Genomic DNA, 7,367 nt, shown 5'->3' on the forward strand with positions numbered 1-7,367 from the left:
ATCTAAAAATACATGTAAACTGTGACGAGTTTAGTGAAAATGCACACCAGGTTTTACAAAGCAGGGGTCTGTCAATGGGTATAAACGACAGTGTTTGTGATAAAGGAAAAGTAGATAAATACCGTATTTTATATTATGTTTATAAAACAGGGCCAAATGATGAAATGGTGAGGTCGTCCAGTGGTGATGAATGTGATGATGGTCAGCTAGGGTACCAGTCGTTGGTAGTTCTACAACCCCCACCCGACATACATCAAAGTGGTAAAAACTAGTAGAGTTATTAGGCCCCACTGATGGGGTGTGGGGACTAGAGATTTGCACTCTGTCCATCGGTCCTTACGCCTTTCCATGCTTCTGTCGGCCTGACATATTTTGTCCAGACAATATCTAAACCGCTTTGCTGTTAGCTGGTTACTTGGTTGTGTCAATACATCATGGGTAGGAAGTGTGCCATTTCCTATTTGTGTTACTCTGTGACCTTAACCTTAACCTATGACTTCAGTTAAAGAAAAAAACTATTTTGGATCATTTCTCCTTTACCATCCTGAGAATACCAAAAGTAGAAAATAGAAAACGCAAGCCAAGTTAAATACACCCCATATCCACATCCAAAAAGCCAACCTGTGTAATGGGAAGCAAACAAAAGAAAACACTTAAATGGCCGAATGCAATGCAAAAGAAGGTAAAGCAACACATGCTTTATCTACACCGACATTACAACTATAAAAGTACAAGTATCAGCAATAAAAAGGTTTTAAAAAAGATGTGTGTTTGTGGGGAGGGTGGGGGTAATTAACGTTTTCAAGAAACCATTAAGTACCTGTTAATAAGCCAATAAATCAATCACTAAACCAACACTATATAGGCATATTGGCAAAGGAGTGCCATACACATTGAGAAACCAGTTATTGAGAAGGGGGAGGGGGGGGGGGGGGGCTATGGGATTGTATTTAGTAAGTGTTTACCTTTTGAATTCAAGGGAATTAAATTGAATTGGGATATTTCTATGCCCCCAGCATCTATAGATGTGGGGCATATTTTTTTGCCCTGTCTGTTTGTTGGTTTGTTTGTTTGTGTGTGTTCAACTTTAATATTGGCCATAACTTTTGAAATAATACAGATAGAGACTTCACATTTGGCATGCATATGTATTTCATAAAGCCACACATTTTGAGGGCAAATATTACACGGTCAAGGTCATCGTTCAAAGTCAGCGGTCAAATATATAGTTCGAGGGTTTGGCGCAAGAATATTGTTACTCCTTCACAATTGTGAAGGAGTTACAATAGTCTTTCGCCAAACCCCGATTACCAATTTTACCATTGTCCATAACTTTTGAACCATTATATACGCATACTTGAAACTTGGCATGCATGTACGTCGTCTGAAACCAAACATTTGAGTGGTTGCATGTCAAGGTCAAGGTCACCATTCAAGGTCAAAGGTCAAATTAAAGTCAAAGGTCAATTTTTATGCCCCCACCTCTTTTTTGCCTTTGTCCGTCTGTCCGTCGGTCATTCCGTCCGTCCGAGCCAACAAATGTGGGTTTATGAGCTTAGGGGAGGAGCCTAAGACAAAAGAATACAATAGGTTCATTCCGTAAGCCCATAATATCTTTGTTTATTACGGGCTTTTCCTTTGATCTTTTAAAGAACAAAAAGCCCATAAACACACAAATTTTGGTATGTCCGTCCGTCATTCCGTCTGTCCGTCCCGAAAAGTTTGTGTCGTCCATAACTCTAAAAGCGTTTGATGTACAGACTTGAAACTTCATGGATGTATTACTCGGGGTGTGAACTAGCGCACCTGGGTATTTTCATCCGGCCATAATTTATATTAACGGAGTTATGGGCCTTGATTTTGTGAAAAAGCGGCATTTTAAGTTTGTGTCATCCATAACTCTAAAAGCATTTGTAGTACAGACTTGAAACTTCATGGATGTATTATTCAGGGTATGAACTTGTGCACCTGTATTTTCATCCCTCCAAAATTTATATTTTATGAGAGTTATGGGCCTTGATTTAGTGAAAAAACGGCATTTTTAGTTTGTGTCGTCCAAAACTCTTAAAGCGTTTGTAGTAGTGACTTGAAACTGCATGGATGTATTATTCAGGGTGTGAATTTGTGCACCTGAGTATTTTTAGTCAGCTAAATATTATTTTTACGGAGTTATGGGCCTTGATTTAGTGAAAAATCTGCATTTTTGACAAAGCGCTAGTGGGGGCTGTGTCCTATGGACACATGTTCTAGTTTTTGTGACAATAACCTGTGGGGGCATTTCTGTTTCACAATTTCTTGTTTGTTCTGCTGTCAGACTGCATCACATAATTTGCAGATATTAAATGAACTTGTGCAAATAGTTGACAATATTTGTGCAAGTCCTCAAAATGTTAAGTCCTCAGATTGATTGTTTGTTGTTGCAGTGTGTTCAGTGTGTGGCACAATGTATGTACGTCCCGAACAGTTTGTGTCTCGCGTAACTCAAAAAAAAGCGTTTTTTTTTCTACAGATTTGAAACCGTATGGATATAATATTCAAGGTGTGAACTTGTACACCTGGGTATTTTCATCCGTCCGAAATTATTATTCACGGAGTTTTGGACCTCTATTTTGTGAAAATATGGCATTATTGTGAAAAAGCAGAAGTAGAAGTTTAGGGCATCTGTGTCATATGGACACATTTTCTAGGTTATCATGATTAAGCAATTTCTGTCATCAGGATAATTCCATGGTCCCTGAAAACGAAGGTCAAATATTTCTACTAATGTTGACAATGACCTTTCCTTGTTGGAGGACATAAACATTTGAGTCTCTTAAAATACGCTATATCTACGATATGTGTATGTTTTATGTTAAAATCAATAAAATCGAAGAATACCAAGCGAAACTTCTTGTAACTTAATGACTCCATGAGTGATTCACTCAACTTAAGTTTCACTGTTATAAAAAGACAAAATATAACTTTTCTGATTTTCTATCCCATGTAAAGAAACATCATGCCATTTACAGAAAAAATGCTACCTTACAGATACATATATAGAAAAGAAGAGCCACTGAAATATCTTTAAGATATATGATTAAAAAATGCAATGAAAATAAATTGGTAAGAAAATATGGTTGGAATTAAACAATAGGTTTGCTGGCCCATGGCGGTTTAGAACTTCTGAGTAGTATGCATATTTGATATTTGTCAAAGAAGATTGTATGGCGGCCGCTGTCTCGGCTCTGTTTCTTTCTTTAAAAACACACACATAAACATGTTCTTTGTTATAGTGTTTGAGAACTCAGATATTCAACTGAAGCATATTAAATGTTTTGTTTAAAGGCCTCTCAAAGTTGGCAAGCATTGTAATATTTAGCACTGTCCTCGTAATGCCGATAGGTTATGGGGGTCCTCATTGCCTTCGAAAACATTGACAAATAAATAAATGGCAATTTCATAGAAACCAAAAATAGAAACAATATATAATTTTCAACATTGGAAATTGCCGTTCATGAACAATATATACTGAAAAAGACGACGATGTAGCGTCCATATAAACAATGGGTCCTCCGAGCGTCGATATATGTCAAGGTCCTCAAAGCGCATGCAATACACGTATGTGTGTGTGTGTGTGTGCGTGTGCGTGTGCGTGTGCGTGCCTTCCCAAAACCTAAACATTGAGTTTTGCCTGAAATATTTATTTATCGTACTGCAAGTTACTCTCCTTTCGCTGTATCTTACTACATGTACATACTACTCATCGCCAACCATATGAATGTACTAACCATTGTATGTGTACACTGTACTCATGGGCTTATGCCTACTGTATATGTTTTCCCAATAAACCAATTTATTAAGTAACGTAAACATATTGTTTCTTGTTACATGATAAGTTTAATTTACATTATATACCACGTGACATAATCATTTCTAATCAATTGATTGCATATCAAGATATATATAAATGAAAGAGAAAATTAATAAACATATGCCTGCATAAATAACAAAATCAAAAGAGCTTGGACTGCTACGTTATTTATCCAACAGAGAACAATTTAATTCCATTTTTATTGCACTACATTGTTAACAATATTAGAACGTATAACAAATGCTTCATGAATAAATTAACACAACCGTAGGAGAACATTAGTATTAACTGTTTGTAAAAGTTCAATGAATTTGACAACACTTGGTTTAACATAGTAGGTTTTCGAAAGATACTTTTTCCGAATATTTTCATATGTTTTACAAATATGGACAAAATGATACTCATCTTCTAAATCACCAGAACCACATATTAAACAATATCGATGCTCATGATTTATTCTATCATTGCCGTATCGGTCAGTTTCAATACGTAAAGGGTGTGAAGATTATTTTAATTTAGTAAAAGCAATGCGATATGTTTTCGGTACATTGTCCAAATAAACAGGAAATTCAAATATATGTTTTAACTCTCTATACATAAATTAAACAGGGCTGATCTGTACAGAGTTAAACCATGTTTGTTTGAACTGGTCTATCAACTTTGTTTATATAATACATGGACGTATTTCAAATTCATGCCATTTGGGTTATACCAAACATCTGTGAAACCTGCATTATCTAATAAAGTCATCATATTTGATGCCCAATTGCTTTTATCTCTTGCAACATCAACCAACACACTTTCATATAAACGTTGTACAATAATAGTATTACTTTCTAATATATTACACCAAAACTTGATAATTCTAACATATCTACTAATATACAAGGGGTATCTACCTAGCTCGTAACAAGTAATACTTAATAACTTCGTGAATGTACAAGCCACGTCACGCCAAATTTTGAGGGTCTGCAAACAGTGAACCATACTCTTTAGCCCAGAATACTTTTTAAAATGCTCTTAATACTGACAACCAAAAAGTGAGGTTTCAATCTCATGCTTCCGTAGGCAATGCAGAAAAAACATTGAATGGAATAAACTCATTTAGACTTAAGACCATATTAGTGATTCACAACATCTCTGCCGAAAGGTTGTGGATCCTATATTTTTATGTCGTCTATAACGGGTAAGTATTGAGCGGAGAGGTGGGTGTGGCATCCCCCATAATTAAATAGCATCAGTATTTCACTCTTCTCGGTACAAATTTCCGTTCCAGTTATACACACTAAGATTGTATGCATGTACCAGCAAACCGATATATACCGTTATACTGGCTGTGATATTTTTTCTGCAAACCGGTATATCGTACAATCAAATATACCGTTTCGATACAAAATCTTTTCTCAGTGCAAAAATAGGCAGATCACAGGTAAAAAATCATTTTCTGGTAACACAATGTAGTAGTATTTTATTCACCTCTACAGATACACGCGTTTGATAAGAATGTGAATGGGCATAATACATCAAAGAATCCAAATCCCTGTGTGACGTAATACGTTAATTAACGTTATATTTAAGATGTAATTACTTTTTAATTAAATGGATATGTGTCTACATACTGTATGTTTAATTATTATTGTAGGGTATATTTGATTGTCAAGGAATGTGGAAGTGGTTGACAGCCGTCCTGATACAAATGAAAAGTTATTCATTAATAGTCATGTTAATTACTAAAACGTGTATGCTTTGGGTGGTAAAGCTGTCATATTTATACAACAAAGTAGTACTTAAGAGAGATGATTTTCGATGTGAAGACAGTGGGGTTAGAGAAGGCGAGGAAAGCGGCCTTGGGTCCTTAATGGACGGCAGTTAGGATGCGGGATTACCTTAAATGTCATGCTGTATTTAGAACTGATAATTATACTTAGAAAGAACGTGGAACAATAAAGAACTATCATTCGAACGGTTGTTGTTTAATAACTTAAAGACTTCCAACAAGTTAAGTGAACAGTAGCATTACGCTACACGTCTAAAGTTTTGGTGCTCGTGAAGCAAGATATCAACGACGAAATGGGTTGCACAGCGGCGGGAAGTACTCAACTACATACGAATTTGCGGGCCACGGGACAAAAGTTAGTGACGTTTTATTACTTTGTATTTCTTGCCTAGATATGACATATGTTGCTATAATTTTGGGATATTTAATGGGGCAAAATTTTAAAGTTTCGGATGATAAATGTAATCAGAGCAATGCTGTTCTTTTGAAAGAGACCCTTAGCAATCTTATTTCTGACTAAAGAACGTTTCACAATATTAAGTACTATAAAAATCATTGGGTTTAAATAAGAATAAACTAAAGAATGAGTATTTAAGGTAACAAAGTTAAAAATATTGAGAAATTCGATAAAAAAGTAAAACAGGTGTTAAAAAAACGTTGTTAAATGCAAACGAAGAGCTTGTCATGTATTGAACTAAATCATTTAAGTACATTATTGAATAACTAATATGAAAAAGAAAACTAAGTCATCTAAGGACATTAATTGAATAATTAACATGGAAAGAAATGTCATTAAAAGAAGTCTGAGTAAACTAATTTAGCAGGTCTAACATTAATGAAAGTTGCATAAATACAAAAAATAATGACTTATACTCAGGGTTTAGTGCGAACACTGAAATACAAAATGTGATATTTTTATGTCGAAGAAGGAGAAAAATGGCAGGTTTTATTACTGCAGTTGTCATATAACTGTAAGTAATTGTCAAACAAATAAGATAGGTAAATGAATTCAATGTTACCTGTAATTAACTTGACATTAATGATATGAAATCATTAAAATTAAGTAAGGTTATAGTCGTGTAAATAATTGTAGTATTTTGTCAATGTATCATTTTATATAATATTGAGTAAATTGGTGATGGTTTTAAAGTTTTAAAAATCATATAAATTATCATTGTTTGGACCATAGTAAGGTCTGAGAGAGAAAGCGTGCAAAATGAAAAGTAATTTCTTAGATGTCATTATATAAAGTGTATCGCCTGAATACGGCAAGTAATTTTCAATTTCGAAATCACTAATAAAATTGTTTGTTAGGTAGTAAGTAATCTAATTTAATTATTTAAATAACTCACAGATTAGTTTGGTAAAACTAATGAAGTAAATATTAAGTTGTAAGTTATCAGATGATAAGCATGACGGTATCATGTTAAGCTAGAGTTTAGCTTTCTTATAACTATGAAGATGTACAAAGTTGTACAAAGATAGTGGTCAAGAAAGACCAGGTTTCTTAAAAGTGATTGGAAATGATATGTTCAAGATATTGAATTTCAACAAAATTGTTGGACTCCTGTGAAGTCACTTGTAAAACTGATTATTAGGGTGTGAGTTATTTAATAAATTAATTGAATCACTTTTCTTAAAATAATGGAATAATTATGAGATTAAAAGTTGTCAAATGATAAACATAACGGATCATCAATCTTGTTCTAAATATCTGTGTTAGTTATCGGCTGATAAGCA

The sequence above is a fragment of the Mya arenaria genome, chromosome 5, assembly GCF_026914265.1.
Source record: "Mya arenaria isolate MELC-2E11 chromosome 5, ASM2691426v1".
In the NCBI taxonomy this organism is placed as follows: domain Eukaryota; kingdom Metazoa; phylum Mollusca; class Bivalvia; order Myida; family Myidae; genus Mya; species Mya arenaria.